Here is a 17,895-nt window from a genome sequence, read left to right on the forward strand (position 1 = left end):
TTGAATGTCTTTTAGTGTCAAACTAATAGACTTTCAAACAACAACAAGTAGTTTGTACACATGTACAGATCTAACTGTCATTTGAACGACAGTTATGGATCTGCCAAGCGGATCAGTCAAAACTGCTGCTATTAGTCAAGCGATTGTTCGTACACACGCCAAACTGTCGTTCAAACGACCAGTTTGAATGACAAGTCGTTCAGAAATATCAGACGTGTGTACATACCTTACCAGTCTGTTACAGAAAATATTCTAACAGAAAAATCTTAAGCTCCATACACACGCTCAACAGCAGTCTTTTATGCAGCACAATTGTTGAACAACTATTGTTCCCTTATATTGCAAAACAAGTTGAAACAACTAAAAAAAAAAAAAAAAATAAAAAAAAAAATTCTGCGCAGTAGAGACCCAATGACGTCACGTACACCACATGACCCGCGCCATGGAGCGCACGGTCGGCTTCTTCAGCGCAGGACACCAGGAGTGAGAAGAGCTGCGGCGAGGGCACAGATCGACTGGTAGGGGCTGGAAGAAGCCCCAGGTAAGTGGAGTTTTTGTTTTTTTGCGCGGATCTTCCCTTTAATTGTGGATAGTGACATGTCTATGTACTCTGTACAGCACTGCAGAAGATGTCAGCGCTATAAAATACTTATCAATAACAACATTTGTAATGTGTGCCTGTGTGTACTGTATTTAGTGACAGTCTGTAAGGGCCGGCCTTAGGTTTCACAGCGCCCTGAGCGAAACCGGATTTTTGTGCCCCCCTTTATCCTCTTCATGCATGCGCACACACACACGCACTCACACACACACAGGCCCATATGCAATTCATCTTTTCTCCTGAATTATCTCCTAGGACATTGATTCCCAACTTTTTTGACGTCATGACACATCATGCAAAATGCTCAGATCTCTGTGACACGTCACATATGTATAATAGGAAAAATACTATTAATAACCACGAATGGATGGAAAGAGTGCATTGTCGTGAATATACTTAAAAATGAAGGCTAGAACCTTTCAGGAATATTAATAAAAACAGTCAGTGGGACAGTTAGCCGCCTCCCCTCCCCCATTTAGAATGATAGTACAGCACCGACAATTTGCACTACGCATTATAGCCACAGTGCGCACCCCCCATTTAGAATGATAGCACAGCACCGACAATTTGCCTCACGCGTTATAGCTGCAGTGCGCCCCCCCAAAAAAATGCACCCCGATCTCACGTGTAGGTGCCCTCAATATAGGTTGCCAAGCATAGGTGCCCCCAGTATAGGAAGTCAGTTGAAGGTCTCCATTGCCCCCATAGGGAGCCAAGCGTAGGAACCTCCAGTATAGGTAGCCATATGTTGGTGCCCTCAGTAAAGGTAGACAGCTATAGGTGGCTCCAGTATAGGAAATCAGGTGTAGGTGTCCTCAGTATAGGTAACCAGCTATTAGGCGCCCCCTTGGAAGCTGGTGCCCTGAGCGACCGCTCTGGTCGCACAGGTCAAAGGCCGGCTATGTGTAAATCCACTGATGGTTGGGAACAAAACTTCCACTGGATTTACCCATACAGCGGTTGCACGCTCATGTCCATTGTAAATACAGTGCAACCATATGAGGTGTTACTGGATAGAGGAAACTTGCGAAACATGAAACCGTAATTATTTCAGGATTTTCATCTAAAATACATAATTTAAGCAATAGACATGAATTGGAGTTCCGTGTTCTTTGCCTCGTCAGATGTTACACAAAATACAGCCCCCACAAGGACAACATAGCTTTGTATATAGTCTAGCACATAGCAGCACACTCACCTGCGCCGTGTCTACAGGATGATCACTGCTGTCTTCTGTGATTCTGTACAAATACTCACTTCCCGGAGGACCAACACGCAGATTGGCTACTTTCAACCAGGTGGGTGGAGATATGAATATATCAAGAAGAAGAACAAGAGAATCCTGTTCTGATCTGAATCGACATAGCCCTACCCACTATAGAATTAGCCCCGCCTCCCATTCATCCGTCCTGGTGTGGCGACGTGGAACTTACACGTTTCTAGGAGTCGTCATCTGCCTGCGTCCGTATATAATGAGCAAGTGTAACTATAGAGAATTCCACTCTACGTCATTCTCCTACATGGGATTAATCTATAACTAAAATTACTTATTTCCCTTGTCTTTGTGGCCAGTAAGTAATTTATATCATCTGTGAAAACAAGCCGCTCTGCAGCAATGCTCTTCACACTCAGACTCGGAGCTTTTCAGCACTGTCATTATTGGTTTGGTATGTTGAGCAATAGCCAAACTAATGCCATTTGTTTTTCACGTATGTGGAGAAATTATGAGAATAAGTATTCCATAGTATAATATCTAATGGTGAGAATGTGGCTTAATTTATCCCAAAGAAAAATTCAGCGTTGCTATGACATCAGAGAGGGACAGACTAACCAGCAAGCTCATGGTGACCTAGAACTCATTGGGGTGTGTAAGGGACTACAATGGTCCTAAAAGCCCCCTTACTAAGATGTTAAGAAAAACAAAAGTTTGCTTTCCTAAAACAGAAAGAATTTGCGATAATTCAGGTTGGAGTGAGCTCGAGATGTCTCCCAGAGCATCACTGCTGAATATATGCAAATTAACCATTGTACCCTTAGAAGCTAAACACACCTTCAGAACCGCTGGAATGCAATGATGTGTCAGCTTGTTAATGTGTACAGAGCCATAATAATCCAACATGCATACAGGCTGTTTCGGATTGTTTGATCCTCATCAGTGCATGGCATAGATTAATTTGGCTCTATGGAGTAGGGCTTGTAAATCCGAGAGGCACAGACTAACCAGCAAGCTGTTTCTGTTTTAGGAAAGCAAACTTTTGTTTTTCTTAACATCTTAGTAAGGGGGCTTTTAGGACTATTGTAGTCCCTTACACACCCCAATGAGTTCTGGGTCACCATGAGCTTGCTGGTTAGTCTGTGCCTCTCGGATTTACAAGCCCTACTCCATAGAGCCAAATTAATCCATGCCATGCACTGATGAGGATCAAACAATCCGAAACAGCCTGTATGCATGTTGGATTATTATGGCTCTGTACACATTAACAAGCTGACACATCATTGCATTCCAGCGGTTCTGAAGGTGTGTTTAGCTTCTAAGGGTACAATGGTTAATTTGCATATATTCAGCAGTGGTGCCTGGGAGACATCTCGAGCTCACTCTAACCTGAATTATCGCAAATTCTTTCTGTTTTAGGAAAGCAAACTTTTGTTTTTCTATGACATCAGAAAATATATACAGCTGAGCTGAAGTCCAGACATAAGTTTATTGGGTACTTTTGTATTATGCTGTCCAGGCAGTTACACACTCAGGAAAAGTATATACAGTACAATGTTTCAATCCCTTCAGCATCAGCAAGTGTATACAATGTTTCAATCCCCTGTCTCAGATTACAGCCTGGAATCTCTTTCAATGGAGGTACTGTGGCTGTGCAACGCATTTAAATTACAGTACACAAGTAACAGGAAAAATAGTTTGGCAATAGTTTAGCAAAATTAGTAAACCTATGGGCCCTTATACACTTAATCAGTTGCTCCGAGTTATAACTGAAAGAAAACTGATTTTCAAAGTAATTCCCATATTTTCCTATGGCACAGTTCTCACTTAAAGCGTTTTAACTGAAATCTTTTTCACAATGCACTGCTATGGAAAAAACTCGTACTAACGTGTACCAACTAATTAAGTGTAAATGGGCCCTTAACCTCCCCCCCCCCCCCTTTAATCCCTAACCTTAATTCTTCACCTTCCCCCTCCTTAACTCCTAACCTTACCTCTGACCCTTAACTCCCTTCCCCCAACCTTCCCCTCCTTAACTCTTAACCTCCCCCTTCTTAACCCTAACCCTTAACGTCCTTTCCCCCCTCCTTAACACTTAAAGGGGTTCTGTGGAGGGGATCAAAAGACAAAATCTGACACTTACCTGGGGCTTTTATCAGCACCCTGCAGCTGTAATGTCCGTCGTCGTCCTCCTACGATCCCCGGTTCCCCGCCGCGTGTCCCGGGCTAATATTCATCTAAATAGACGAATAGTGCTTGCTCCCACGCACGTCATCGGGAGTTTACTGCACAGGCACAGTACGAAGTTTTCTTGTACTTCGCTAGTAAGCTCCCGATGATGCGGGAGTAAGCACGCGTGTAGCCAGGCTGCGCAGCCGCAGTTGGATTACATGATGAATTAGACTGGGACCGGTGGCGGGGAACGGAGGATCAGAGGAGGACGGCGCGGGACATGACAGCTGCAGGGGGCCGATAGAAGCCCCAGGTAAGTGTTGGATTTCGTCTTTTTAACATCTTCCACAGAACTACCTTTAACTCTAACCCTTAACCCCCTTAACTCCTAACCTTATCTTCTCTGGCCCCTCCTTAACACCTAAGGGAGTTCCTTAAGGGTTAAGGTTAGGGGTTAAGGAGGGGGAGGGTGGTTAAGGTTAGTAGTTGAGGAGGGGGATTAAGGTTAGGAGTTATGGGGGGGAGAGGTTAACCACTTAAGCCCAACTGGACAAACATTCTCGTCCAGTTGGGCTACGCGCACTCCCGCGGGCTGCGAACGCTCCCGCCGCTGGCCGGTAGCCCAGCAATCAATGAAAGGGATTATAGATCCCTTTCACTGATCGAAGCCCCCCGCAGAAAAGCTCTTCAGACGCTGTGGTTTTTCTGAGTTCAAAACGTCCCCGTCTTCATTCTTCTTCCTGGGAGCGAGATCGATCACTCCCTGGACTTTTTGACTGTGGCCATCTTGTGGCCAAATAGTAAAACTACACCCACAACCACTTTTCATTAAATAAATTTTTTTAACATTTAAAATTAGCGGTTTACCTCCAACATCAAAAAATACCCAAATCAAATTTTTTATTAAAAAAAAAAATTACAATAATAAAAAAACATACGGTAAATAGTTATTTAAGGGTCTGAACTTTTTAAATATGCACGTCAAAGGAATATATTAATATACTTTTTTTTAAATTATGGGCTTGTAAATAGTGATGGACGCAAATTGAAAAAATGCACCTTTATTTCCAGATAAAATATCGGCGCCATACATTGTGTTAGGGACATAATTTTAAATGGTGTTTTAATTATGGTAGCATGTATTAATTTCAAACTATAATGGCCAAAAGCTGAGCAATAATGATTTTTTTTCCATTTCTTTCTTAATATTACTGTTAAAATGGATTTAGAATAAATTCTCAGCAAAATGTATCACCCAAAGAAAGCCTAATTTGTGACGGAAAAAATAAGATATAGATAAATTCATTGTGATGAGTAGTGATAAAGTTATTGGCAAATGAATGGGAGGTGAAAGTTGCTCAGATGCAAAAAAAAAACCAACCCTTCGGGCTTAAGTGGTTAAGGTTAGGTGTTAAAGGGGGGGGGGGGTGGTTAAGGGTTAGGGCCAGGGCCGGATTTACCATAAGGCACTGTAGGCACGTGTCTACAGGCACTTAATGATGGAAAGGCGGCTCACTCCCTTCCCCAAGTGCCTCCCTCCCTCCTTCCCTATGCAGAATCCCGAGCAAAGTGTAAAGAGGTTACTGACCCAGATCTTGGCATTCCACTGACCGGATCTCCCTTTACTCAGGACACCTCTAGCTACCTAATACATGGGGGCACCTCTATCTAGCTACTTAATACAGAGGATAGCTCTGGCTACCTAACACTATAGGGTACCTGTAGCAACCTATGACAGGCAAAGGAACTAAGAGTGAAGTTACAGAGGGGACAGCCAGAATACTTGTGGTGTGATTCGGTGGGGGTTTGCAGCTTCATGAAGGTTGAAGTCTGGGGTGCCAGGACATCTGTGCCTATAGGCTCCTGTGATGTAAATCTGGGCCTGGTTAGGGCTAAGGTTAGGAGTTAAGGAGGGTGTTAAGGGTTAGTAGTTAGGGCTTAAGGGGGAGGTTAAGGGTTAGGTTAAGAAGGAGGGATGTTAAAAAGAATCTGTAATGAACAAAAAAAAACCTCTGGGGGTTACTGACCTCGGGAGGGGGAAGGCTCTGAATCCTAACAAGGTTTTCCTCATCCTCCATTCGAGTGCCGGGTACCCCCCAAACTGCGGCGAGGTAAATATTTACCTACCATGATCTTGCGCAGGCTTAATAGTGGCTCTTCCTTCGGGCTAAGGCCTGCTGCCTGCACAGTAGAGCGGATACAATCCGGCTTGGCTACTTCTGTGTTTGCCGAAAGGAAGATCCACTAGTGTGCCTACGCAGGATCGCGGTAGGTAAATCTATCACAGCTTGTTGAGCTTTGTTGCGGTGGGGCGGGGATGGGGGGAGTGGGGCAGCGCTGGATTCCCCCGAGATTCAGAGGATGGGGAAGCCTCATTGGGACCCTGAGGCTCCCCCCTCCTGATGTAAGTATCCCCAGAGGTTTTTTTTTCCCCTCCATTACAGAGTCTCTTTAAAGTTAAGAGTTAAGGAGGGGAAGGGGGTGGTTAAGGTTAGGGGTTAAGAAGGGGGCATTAAGGGTTAAGGTTAGGGGTTAAGGGTAATTAATTTTACTAAACTATTATTTTTCCTGTGTTTTTTGTTATGTACTGTAATTTATTATGTAAGTAAATGTGTCCATTCTACACTCTATATCCACAGCACCTCTATTGAAAGAGATTCCAGGCTGTAATCTGAGACACTGATGCTGAAAGGATTTAAACATGGCATACACTTGCGGATTGGAACATTGTAACTTTTCCTGAGTGTGTAACTGCCTGGATGGCATACTACGTAAGTACCATTTTTTTTTGTGTAAAACCATTTTTATTGGATTTCAGTTCAGATTTTTACTGTAAATAAAAAAAAAAAAAAAAAAACAACATACATCAACCCCCCCCCCCAGGTCTTCTGCTGATACCCAGACCCCCCCCCCCCCCACCCCCCTCAGCATAGGACAAAAGTATTTTGACCAAAAATAGCCTGCGGGCATAATGGGCATTTGTATCTCAATGATTCTAGCCAGGTAGCCAAGAGGTCATGGACCTGACTCCGGAAGTACTGAACCTTAGAGCAGGACCCAGCTGTACAGTCAGCTTTATGTTAAAGAACAGAACTAGGTAAACTGGCATGAAGAGCTGTGAACTTTGATGTTCTTGTCTTCACAAAAGATAATTTATCTAGGATCATTGAGGAAAGTATAAATAGGTAATGTGAGACAATGCGAATCTGCGAGACAATAAATTGGTGGAGATAACTGAATGTTTAGTCTTCTCATTATACATTGTAGATATTTCCAAAATCAAACAGCAAGTGATTACAAGAGAATAGACACAAACAATTACAAATAAATGAATCCTAACAACAGTATTGAACATTTACAAGCTGACAATTGGTTTCAGTATAATACACCTTTCTATAGGCACTGATAATGTGTTTTGAACTGTTTAACTGTCTAAAAAATTAAATAGCTTTTACTTGGTAAGGTAGAAGTGACATAGCACTTAAAGCAAACCTGTGACTTTCAAAAAGAAGTAAATCTGGCCATGCATGCATCGGTTTGATCACTATGGTTGAATCTGCCAGATATCTGTGATGCAACGAGCTGCATCGATCTATTTGCAGCAAATATCAACCAAAATTACAATTGGACTGTAAATTTTGGACAATCAGACATGGTGGAGGAGAGGCAGCAGATAAACATATTAAACAGGATTAAAAGGAGTAATGTTGAAATCTATTGAAAATCTGTGTGTAAAAGGGGGGGGGGGGGGTAAATCCCTCTGTAATTAGATTCAGATCAAAGAGGTATTGATCTAGTCATTGATCTGTTATGCGATTTATGCATGTTTGGCAAACTTTAGATACTAACCTCAATAGAGGAAAGACTATAATACTCCAGAGGCTTCTCCAATCCTTATTGAGTCAACCTCTAGTCACCAGCACCCTCTTCTTCTTTGCAGTCAGGAGAACAAGTGTGGCTGTGCACTGATTGCCCGTGCCTGCATAGTAGCACAAAGAAAGCCGTACACGAGCGGCTTCGTGCTACTGTATAGGGGCAGGCATCTTGCGAATGCACAGTGTGGCTGCGCTCATTCACGGGTGGGAGTGTGGCTGTGCAAACCTATTCAACAAGCCTGTGAAATAAGTTCAGAGGGTCCTAGCCCTGGTACAGCAAGCTGGAGTGGGATTGGGGAAACCTCTGGATTATCCTGAGGTATCCCTCTACTGAGGTATCTACAGTGATGTGAAAAACTATTTGCCCCCTTCCTGATTTCTTATTCTTTTGCAAGTTTGTCACACTTAAATGTTTCTGCTCATCAAAAACCGTTAACTATTAGTCAAACATAACATAACTGAACACAAAATGCAGTTTTAAATGATGGTTTTTATTATTTAGTGAGAAAAAAAACTCCAAATCTACATGGCCCTGTATGAAAAAGTGATTGCCCCCTTGTTAAAAAATTACTTAACTGTGGTTTATCACACCTGAGTTCAATTTCTGTAGTCACCCCCAGGCCTGATTACTGCCACACCTGTTTCAATCAAGAAATCACTTAAATAGGAGCTATCTGACACAGAGAAGTAGACCAAAAGCACCTCAAAAGCTAGACATCATGCCAAAATCCAAAGAAATTCAGGAACAAATGAGAACAAAAGTAATTGAGATCTATCAGTCTGGTAAAGGTTATAAAGCCATTTCTAAAGCTTTGGGACTCCAGCAAACCACAGTGAGAGCCATTATCCACAAATGGCAAAAACATGGAACAGTGATGAACCTTCCCAGGAGTGGCCGGCCGACCAAAATTACCCCAAGAGCGCAGAGAAAACTCATCCGAGAGGCCACAAAAGACCCCAGGACAACATCTAAAGAACTGCAGGACTCACTTGCCTCAATTAAGGTCAGTGTTCACAACTTCACCATAAGAAAGAGACTGGCAAAAACGGTCTGCATGGCAGATATCCAAGGCGCAAACCACTTTTAAGCAAAAAGAACATTAAGGCTCGTCTCAATTTTGCTAAAAAATATCTCAATGATTGCCAGGACTTTTGGGAAAATACCTTGTGGACCGACGAGACAAAAGTTGAACTTTTTGGAAGGTGCGTGTCCTGTTTCTGGCGTAGAAGTAACACAGCATTTCAGCAAAAGAACATCATACCAACAGTAAAATATGGTGGTGGTAGTGTGATGGTCTGGGGTTGTTTTGCTGCTTCAGGACCTGGAAGGTTTGCTGTGATAGATGGAACCATGAATTCTACTGTCTACCAAAAAATCCTGAAGGAGAATGTCCAGCCATCTGTTCGTCAACTCAAGCTGAAGCGATCTTGGGTGCTGCAGCAGGACAATGACCCAAAACACCAGCAAATCCACCTCTGAATGGCTGAAGAAAAACAAAATGAAGACTTTGGAGTGGCCTAGTCAAAGTCCTGACCTGAATCCTATTGAGATGTTGTGGCATGACCTTAAAAAGGCGGTTCATGCTAGAAAACCCTCAAATAAAGCTGAATTACAACAATTCTGCAAAGATGAGTGGGACAAAATTCCTCCAGAGCGCTGTAAAAGACTCGTTGCAAGTTATCGCAAATGCTTGATTGCAGTTATTGCTGCTAAGGGTGGCCCAACCAGTTATTAGGTTCAGGGGGCAATTTATTTTTCACACAGGGCCATGTAGGTGTTGAGTTTTTTTTCTCACTAAATAATAAAAACCATCATTTAAAACTGCATTTTGTGTTCAATTATGTTATCTTTGACTAATAGTTAACGGTTTTTGATGAGCAAAAACATTTAAGTGTGACAAACATGCAAAAGAATAAGAAATCAGGAAGGGGCAAATAGTTTTTCACATCACTGTAACTTTATCTCCTAATATGCCTCCAGGTACACATTAAACCTTGTATATGTTACTGCCAGAACCCGAAGTCTGACCACTTTAGGATGTGGACGGCTACTGCGGCCAATTCGCGAAAAAACTTCAAAATAACATTCAATTATCTGACTTTGGCCGGCCAGAGTGGGCCGGCCAAGTCCAGAAAAAGGAGCAAATCAGTAAAGTTCAGAGCTAGCGTTTGCAATGCAGCCGACTCCTAAACCCGCCCCTGGCACGCTGCTGGGAGGGGCTATTTTCCCATCAGAATAAGAGAGCATGGGAAATAGTGGCGTCAAGATGGCGGGGCAGTGTGGAGATGTGGGAGGACACTGGGGCGGGTTGAAGAGCCTGGGGAATTGCCAGTGCTGGCTGGTCAGGTCATGTTCTGGCTGCAGTAACCAGCCTTTTTTTTATCATTGGCTGGCCAGATCCCGAGGTGGCCAACTCTGAGATCTGGCTGTAATATATACACACTAGGGGCTTGATTCACAAAGCGGTGCTAACTGTTAGCACGCCTGTGAAAACCCCCTTAGCACGTCTAAACAAGCTTTTCGCGCATAAAACTTTACGCGCGCAAAACTTTATGCGCGTAAAACTTTACGCGCGTACTGCACAGAGCGCAGGGCGCTCCGTGCGAAGTGCCCATTAAAGCCTATGGGACTTAGCGCGCGTAAAACTTTGCGCGCGTAAAGTTAGCGCGCGATCTGATTGAGAAATCCAGTGCTAACCTGCTCAGCACCCTGGTTAGCGCGTCTAAAGACTTTAGACGTGCTAAGTAGGTTAGCACCGCTTTGTGAATCAAGCCCCAGATGTTTCTTGGTCAACTTCGATGCATCGGCAAATGATCAGCCTGGAGGATCATATCAACTAAGTGCATTGTTATCACTGCTTCTTCTGTGATGCTCCCTTGTGCACTGCATTGTGGGCTCCCCTCCATAGCAACAGAACATGTTGTCACGGCAGAACTGTGAGTATTGCAATCGGGGTCGTATATTTACACAATGGACTTGGGCCCTTACCAAACATTACTTATGAGGCCCTTGAGGACTTGATGATGCAAGACCAGCTTCTGTGTATTCGACCTGCATATGTCCGATAATCTGTGCCTGAGAGGAAGCCTGAGTCGGTGACCGCTAGAGATGGGCCGACCGGTTCGCCGGCGAACGGTTCGAGGCGAACTTTGGGTGGTTCACCTTCGCAAGCGAAGGCGAACTTTCCTGGAAGTTCGATTCGCCCCATAATGCTCCATTAGGGTCAACATTGACCCTCTACATCACAGTCAGCAGGCACATTGTAGCCAATTAGGCTACACTCTCTCCTGGAGCCCCACCCCCCTTTATAAATGGCAGGCTCCGCCGGCCATTACACTCACTCGTGTGCCTGCAATAATGAGAGTAGGGTGAACTGCTTCAGACTTTTTCTCCTAGGGTAAGATTAGTTAGGCTCTTGGCTTGTTAGCGTGCTCCTGGCTGAATCTTATTGCTATAATAGCACCCAGCAACAGCTCTTTTCAGAGCTAATCCTGTTCTTGTGATTTTTTTTTTTCTGTGTGTGTCACTACACTTGTGTTGTATAGACAGCTTTTGTAATTCATGCGGAGTGCCAGTGCCAGCCCAGGCCAATCACAATCACACACCTGTGTCAGCTGCACATTGTGTAATACCCATTATTACTGCACTTGTGTTGCGGCGGGAGCTTTTGTAATTCATACTGTGTGCCAGTGCCAGCCCAGGCCAATCACAATCACACACCTGTGTCAGCTGCACTTTGTGTAATACCCATTATTACTGCACTTGTGTTGTATAGACAGCTTTTGTAATTCATACTGTGTGCCAGTGCCAGCTCAGGCCAATCACAATCACACACCTGTGTCAGCTGCACATTGTGTAATACCCATTATTACTGCACTTGTGTTGCGGCGACAGCTTTTGTAATTCATACTGTGTGCAGTGCCCAGGCCCAGCACATTCAGTGACTACTGTACCTGTGTGTGTGATAGGCAGCTGCACATTGTAATACCCATTACTGCATATACCTACCTAGCTGTTGGGTTCAGTGAACCCACCTACCTACGTGAGTGCACGCAGTGTGATATACCACTGGGTGCATACCTGTTAACTGCTGCACCTGTGTGACTGCACGTTGTATTAATCAAATCAGTGCATACCTTTCACTTCATTCTCTTCCCCCCCCCCCCCCCCCGATATGGACAAACCAGGTCATGGAAGAGGTAGCGGCAGACCCAGAGGAAGGCCACCTGGCAGGTGTGTGCGTGGTCGTGATGATGTGATTTTGTGCGGCCCTGGCCCAAAGTACAGTGCTCAGAAGGCATGTGCCATCACCTCCTAAAATTGTCAGGACGTGGTTGACTATTTAACTCAGAACACCTCATCTCCCTCAGGCACCAGCACTACTACAAGCACCACATCCGCTGCATTTGACACTTCGCAGGAGTTATTTGGTGTTGAAATCACTGATTCACAGCCACTACTACTACAACATTATGAAGGCGCTAAGCAAGTTACACCACCTCTAAACAATTTATAAATAAGGAACACGCGCTAATGATAATGATTTAATCTATAAAATTCTCATGTACATAGATAAAATGCTAAAAAAACCACACCTATAACAAAACACTCATGCCTTTCATACAATTCACAATCATACCATAAATTCATCAGGTGTATCAAAAACCAGGCTCTTCCTAACAACCTGAGCTAATTAAGATCTACACCTAGACTCTAGATTGCTTGTTGGCAGTCCTTAATAGCATATGATTCCTGGAGCATAGAAAAAAGGCTTTTTTCTTTTCTTTCTTTCCAGCAACTATTCCAAAAATAGATTGTATATTAAAGGAGAACTGTAGTGAGAGGTATATGGAGGCTGCCATATTTATTTCCTTTTAAACAATACCAGTTGCCTGGCTATTCAGCTAATCCTCTGCCTCTAATACTTTCAGCCATAGGCCCTGAACAAGCATGCAGCAGATCAGGTGTTTCTGACAAATTTAGACAGATATGACAAGATTAGCTGCATGATTGTTTCTGGTGTAATTCAGACACTTCTTTAGGCAAATAGACCATCAGGGCTGCCAGGCAACTGGTATTGCTTAAAAGGAAATAAATATGGCAGCCTTCATATCCCTCTCACTACAGTTCTCCTTTAAGATCCTATTAATGAGAAGAGTTGATCAATTTTGTGCAATAAACAGGTGTCAGTTCCAACAGTGCATCACTCAGCCTCAGTGGATTCAGCCCATTTGATATGTGCTGTCAGTTTTTCACACAGGCATCTTTTAAGACTTTATAAGTCGCAATGCATAGATCAGCCTCAGTGGATTCAGCCCGTTTCATATGTGCTAACAGTCTCGTTTACAAGCGCTTTTTCAAGCGTGACTTTACAGCAAACTATGTTCAATCAGAGTACCTATATGTCTTAGAAGCTCCTCTCCCCGATCTTCAAGCTATAGACTCAGCCGGGTACTTCAGAGCTCCCTTTTCCGTTCAGCTCTCGGCAATGCTTGGTCGCATACGTCACTTCCTGCTGACAGGTTCAGCGTGACGCCCGCTGTCTGTTCCAGCAAGCCGTAAGCTGCTCTTTCTGGTGACGTCACCTTAAAGCAATAGGATCCTTTGATGTGCAAATGGTCGCTAAGCGCTATTGCGGCCAGTTTAGTTCCTAAATGCTCCAGAAACGGTTTATTCAGTTACAAGAGAACCTCTACGCGTTTCAGCTATAATACGTTAGCCTTCTTCAGGAGGATTGATTTTGCTCGACATAGTTCATCCACTTAAATAGGTTTTTGCCTGCTCCACCACCCATGTGCAGGTTTATCTCCGCCCACCTCATCATTATGCAAAGTGTGGGTTTATGCAAGTACTTAGCTCATTTTGGCACCTCACAGCTTTTCTTATGCAGATTTATCAACACCCTCCTCATCATTATGCACATGTGAGTTTATGCAGATCCTTATACTACCTCTATGACATCTCACAGCTTATCATATGCATATTTATCTTCACCCTTCTCATCAATATGCAAATGTGGGTTTATGCGGATATTTTACTGTTACTATGACATCTCATAACTTATCATACTACCATCACAGCAATCCATGCATAATTCTACTCCTTTCATCAATCATGCCTATTGTTTAAATGTATAGTCATTCATTAAAAAAAGCGAATGTTTCCATCTCGCTATTTAATCCTTTTGGCATCAGTGTGTCCAGCTGTCCAGTGTGTCCGTATAACATATACGCTATAGCAGCATAGAGGGTGATATAGCGGCTGGGAACGCGGAAAATCAGCCGCGTTCCCAGCCTGTCGGCGGTTGTCGCCAAACCCGGAAGTAGCCGCCGGCGGGGACAGGACGATGGGAGCGGGGCTGCGAGGGCACCATCCAGCTTCGGGGCTGAGGGATGCCCTGGGTGAGTAAATATCATTTTTTATTTTTGACTTAAGTTTTCCTTTAAAGCGGAGAGTCACACTGGACCAGCTCTCCTGGCTGCTCTTAACAAACAGGTGGATCACTGGCTGACCCCGCACCAGCTGGAGATCGGCAACGTGGTGTGTGACAACAGCAGCAATCTCCTTTCCGCTTTGAATTTGGGAAAGCTGACACATGTACCCTGCATGGCACATGTGTTGAATCTGGTCATTCAAAGATTTGTGTCAAAGTACCCAGGCTTAGAGGGTGTCCTGAAGCAGGCCGGGAAGTTGTGTGGGCATTTCAGGCGGTCTTACACGGCCATGGCACGCTTTGCGGACATTCAGCGGAGAAACAACTTGCCGGTGAGATGCTTGATATGCGATAGCACGACTCGCTGGAATTCGACCCTGCTCATGTTCTCTCGCCTGAAAGATCAGGAGAAAGCCGTCACCCAGTACCTGTACCATTACAGTAGAAGGACACAATCTGGGAAGATGGGGATGTTCTGGCCACCGAACTGGACTCTGATGTGAAATGCATGCAGGCTCATGCGGCCGTTTGAGGAGGTGACCAACCTGGTGAGTCGCACTGAAGGTGCACCATCAGCGACTTGATCCCCTACACTTACTTCCTGGAGCGTGCCGTGCCTAGAGTGGTGGATCAAGCTGTGGAGGAGCGTGAACAGGAACAGGTACGGCAGGAAGAGTCGTGGGAGCAATTTTCATCGGAACCAAATTTTTCCTTAACACCTGCAGCAGCACAGAGGGGGGAGGAGGAGGAAGAAGAGGAGTCGTGTGGGGAAGAAGAGGAGTCAGACTCGGATGATGAGGAAGGTGTTTCTGTGGAGGAGGAAGAGGCGGCGGCAGAAGAACAACCGCAGCAGCCGTCACAGGGGGCTTGTGCTGCTCCACGTTCCCGTGGTATTGTTCTTGGCTTGGGGGAGGAAGAGGACTTGCGTAACGTCACTCAGGAAGAGCAAGAGGAGATAGATAGTACGTCTGGATCCGACTTTGTGCAGATGGAGTCTTTCATGCTGTCCAGCCTGTTGAGGGACCCCCGTATAAAAAAACTCAAGGGGAATGACCTGTATTGGGTGGCCACGCTACTAGACCCTCGGTACAGGCACAAAGTGGCGGACCTGTTACCAACTCACCTGAAGGCAGAAAGGATGCAGCACGTGCAGAACAAGCTGTCAACTATGCTTTACAATGCGTTTAAGGGTGATGTCACAGCACAACGCAATAAAGGTACCACTGCCAGTAATCCTCCTCCCATGTCCACGCAGGCAAGGACAGGACGCTCCAGCGATCTCATGGTGATGTCGGACATGCAGACATTCTTAAGTCCAAAGCCTTGCCGTAGCCCTTCGGGATCCAGCCTCCACCAACGCCTGGACCGGCAGGTAGCCGACTACCTGGCCTTAAGTGTGGATGTAGACACTGTAAGCAGCGATGATGAACCCTTGGACTACTGGGTGCGCAGGCTTGACCTGTGGCCAGAGCTGTCCCAATTTGTCATCTAACTTCTGTCTTGCCCTGCCGCAAGCGTCCTGTCAGAAAGGACCTTCAGTGCAGCTGGAGGCATTGTCACTGAGAAGAGAAGTCTCTTAAGTCACAACAGTGTTCAGTACCTCACCTTTATCAAAATGAATGAGGCATGGATCCTGGAGGGCTACTGCCCACAAAAAGAAGTCAGTCCCCACACACAGCATCTCTGCCTGCACGCTGTGTGACTGCCTGCCTGCCCCAAGACTAAGTTGCTCCCCACACAGCATCTCTGCCCACCGGCCGCTTGACTGCCTTCTCCGCCACCACCAACAGGGTCCAGGACTCCAGGCGGATTCCTGAATTTTTTAGGCCGCTGCTAGCAGTGGCTGCTATAATAATTTTTCTGGGGCGTGTATATGCCTGCCTAATTTTTTTGGCTGCACTGTGGGCGGCTGCAACAACAAAACAAAAGGCATGTCCATGTGCCCATCCCCCTTCGTGATCATTACCTTGCCGCGTTGAAGGGGCTTGCGTATCACAATGAAGCAATGACCGCCGGCTATATGAGTGTCTGGGGGGTTGGCACACCAAAGATAATAAGGTCGTTGCTTCATTGTGGTCAGACCAAATTTGATCAGCTGGACAATACTGTTCTGTCATTCATTTACATCAGCCGGGCGACCATATGGGCTGTAAAGCCACCATCACCTGCACTCTCGTCATGGTGCGCACCAGTCCAGCACGGCCGTCACTACACAAACGGCTGTTTGCATGTCACTGCATACCTTTCACTGCATCTGTGACTGCACCTTGTATTATACCTGGCAGTCAGTGCATACCTTTCACTTGAATGGATGGCAGACTTGCCCTCTAGAACAGATTCCCGTGAAAGGCAAGTGGTGTCATCTTTGTCCGCCATAACAGATTCTCGTTAAAGGATTTAAAGTTAATTCATTTCAACCTACTAGACTGTTCTGTCTGCACTGACACTGTCAGGAGGTAAGTACATGCGACGCGTGGATCCCGGTAACGTAAGTATCATAATCTGCTCTGCATACGGCCACTGCTGCGTCCGACATCCCCCTCCCCCCACACAGCTACGCTCCAGGCAATGTCCCACCTCTCCCGCCCATAAAAACAGCACTGATCATGCATATATTATCATAATTATTAATCAACCATAAAAATAGGAAACCTCCTATTCAGTGTTTATACCCTGTAGCAATTTTGTGCACTAGATTTCTGTTCTGTAAGCTGGGGGCACTTGTTATTTTTACTGGTGGACAAAAGCAACTTGGTTGTGCAATAAAGAAGAGTAGGAAAACAAGTTCTATGGTGTTCTATGTTATGCCAGACTATTTCTGCTTTAACCATTTTGTTCTTTATGATCCATCGTGTATTTCTCTTTTACTGTATGTACCAGATATAATCTGCATTGGGCTCACATGAGCCAGAATTATTTAGGGTCTGCCCTTAATAAACAAATTACATTCTGTCCTCATGTTTACATGAACAATGCTGATCCTTTAATGTATACAGTGGGTTGCAAAAGTATTCGGCCCCCTTGAAGTTTTCCACATTTTGTCACATTACTGCCACAACTATGCATCAATTTTATTGGAATTCCACGTGAAAGACCAATACAAAATGGTGTACATGTAAGAAGTGGATCGAAAATCATACATCATTTCAAACATTTTTTTACAAAGAAATAACTGCAAAGTGGGGTGTGTGTAATTATTCAGCCCCCTAAATCAATACTTTGTAGAACCACCTTTTGCTGCAATTACAGCTGCCAGTCTTTTAGGGTATGTCTCTACCAGCTTTGCACATCTAGAGACTGAAATCCTTGCCCATTCTTCTTTGCAAAACAACTCCAGCTCAGTCAAATTAGATGGACAGCATTTGTGAACAGCAGTTTTCTGATCTTGCCACAGATTCTTGATTGGATTTAGATCTGGACTTTGACTGGGCCATTCTAACACATAGATATGTTTTGTTTTAAACCATTCCATTGTTGCCCTGGTTTTATGTTTAGGGTCATTGTCCTGCTGGAAGGTGAACCTCCGCCCCAGTCTCAAGTCTTTTGCAGTCTCCCAGAGGTTTTCTTCCAAGTTTGCCCTGTATTTGGCTCCATCCATCT

General features: G+C 44.7%; 1 protein-coding gene across 3 annotated transcripts in view; it reads right to left on the reverse strand.

The window, feature by feature from the left end:
- The window catches only part of GALE (UDP-galactose-4-epimerase), a 111,016-nt gene that overhangs the window by 65,070 nt on the left and 28,051 nt on the right, over positions 1–17,895 (reverse strand). The window contains exon 1 of one of the 3 annotated variants that reach the window (XM_068268805.1): positions 13,261–13,569. The exons of 1 other annotated variant lie outside the window; for it this stretch is intronic. The gene's annotated coding sequence lies outside the window, so the exon portion shown is untranslated. Of the gene's footprint in view, positions 1–1,799; positions 1,966–13,260; positions 13,570–17,895 lie in introns of those variants that run through there. One more of the 3 variants, XM_068268803.1, reaches the window with a different exon arrangement.

This window comes from Hyperolius riggenbachi, chromosome 2 (assembly GCF_040937935.1).
Source record: "Hyperolius riggenbachi isolate aHypRig1 chromosome 2, aHypRig1.pri, whole genome shotgun sequence".
Taxonomy (NCBI): Eukaryota; Metazoa; Chordata; class Amphibia; order Anura; family Hyperoliidae; genus Hyperolius; species Hyperolius riggenbachi.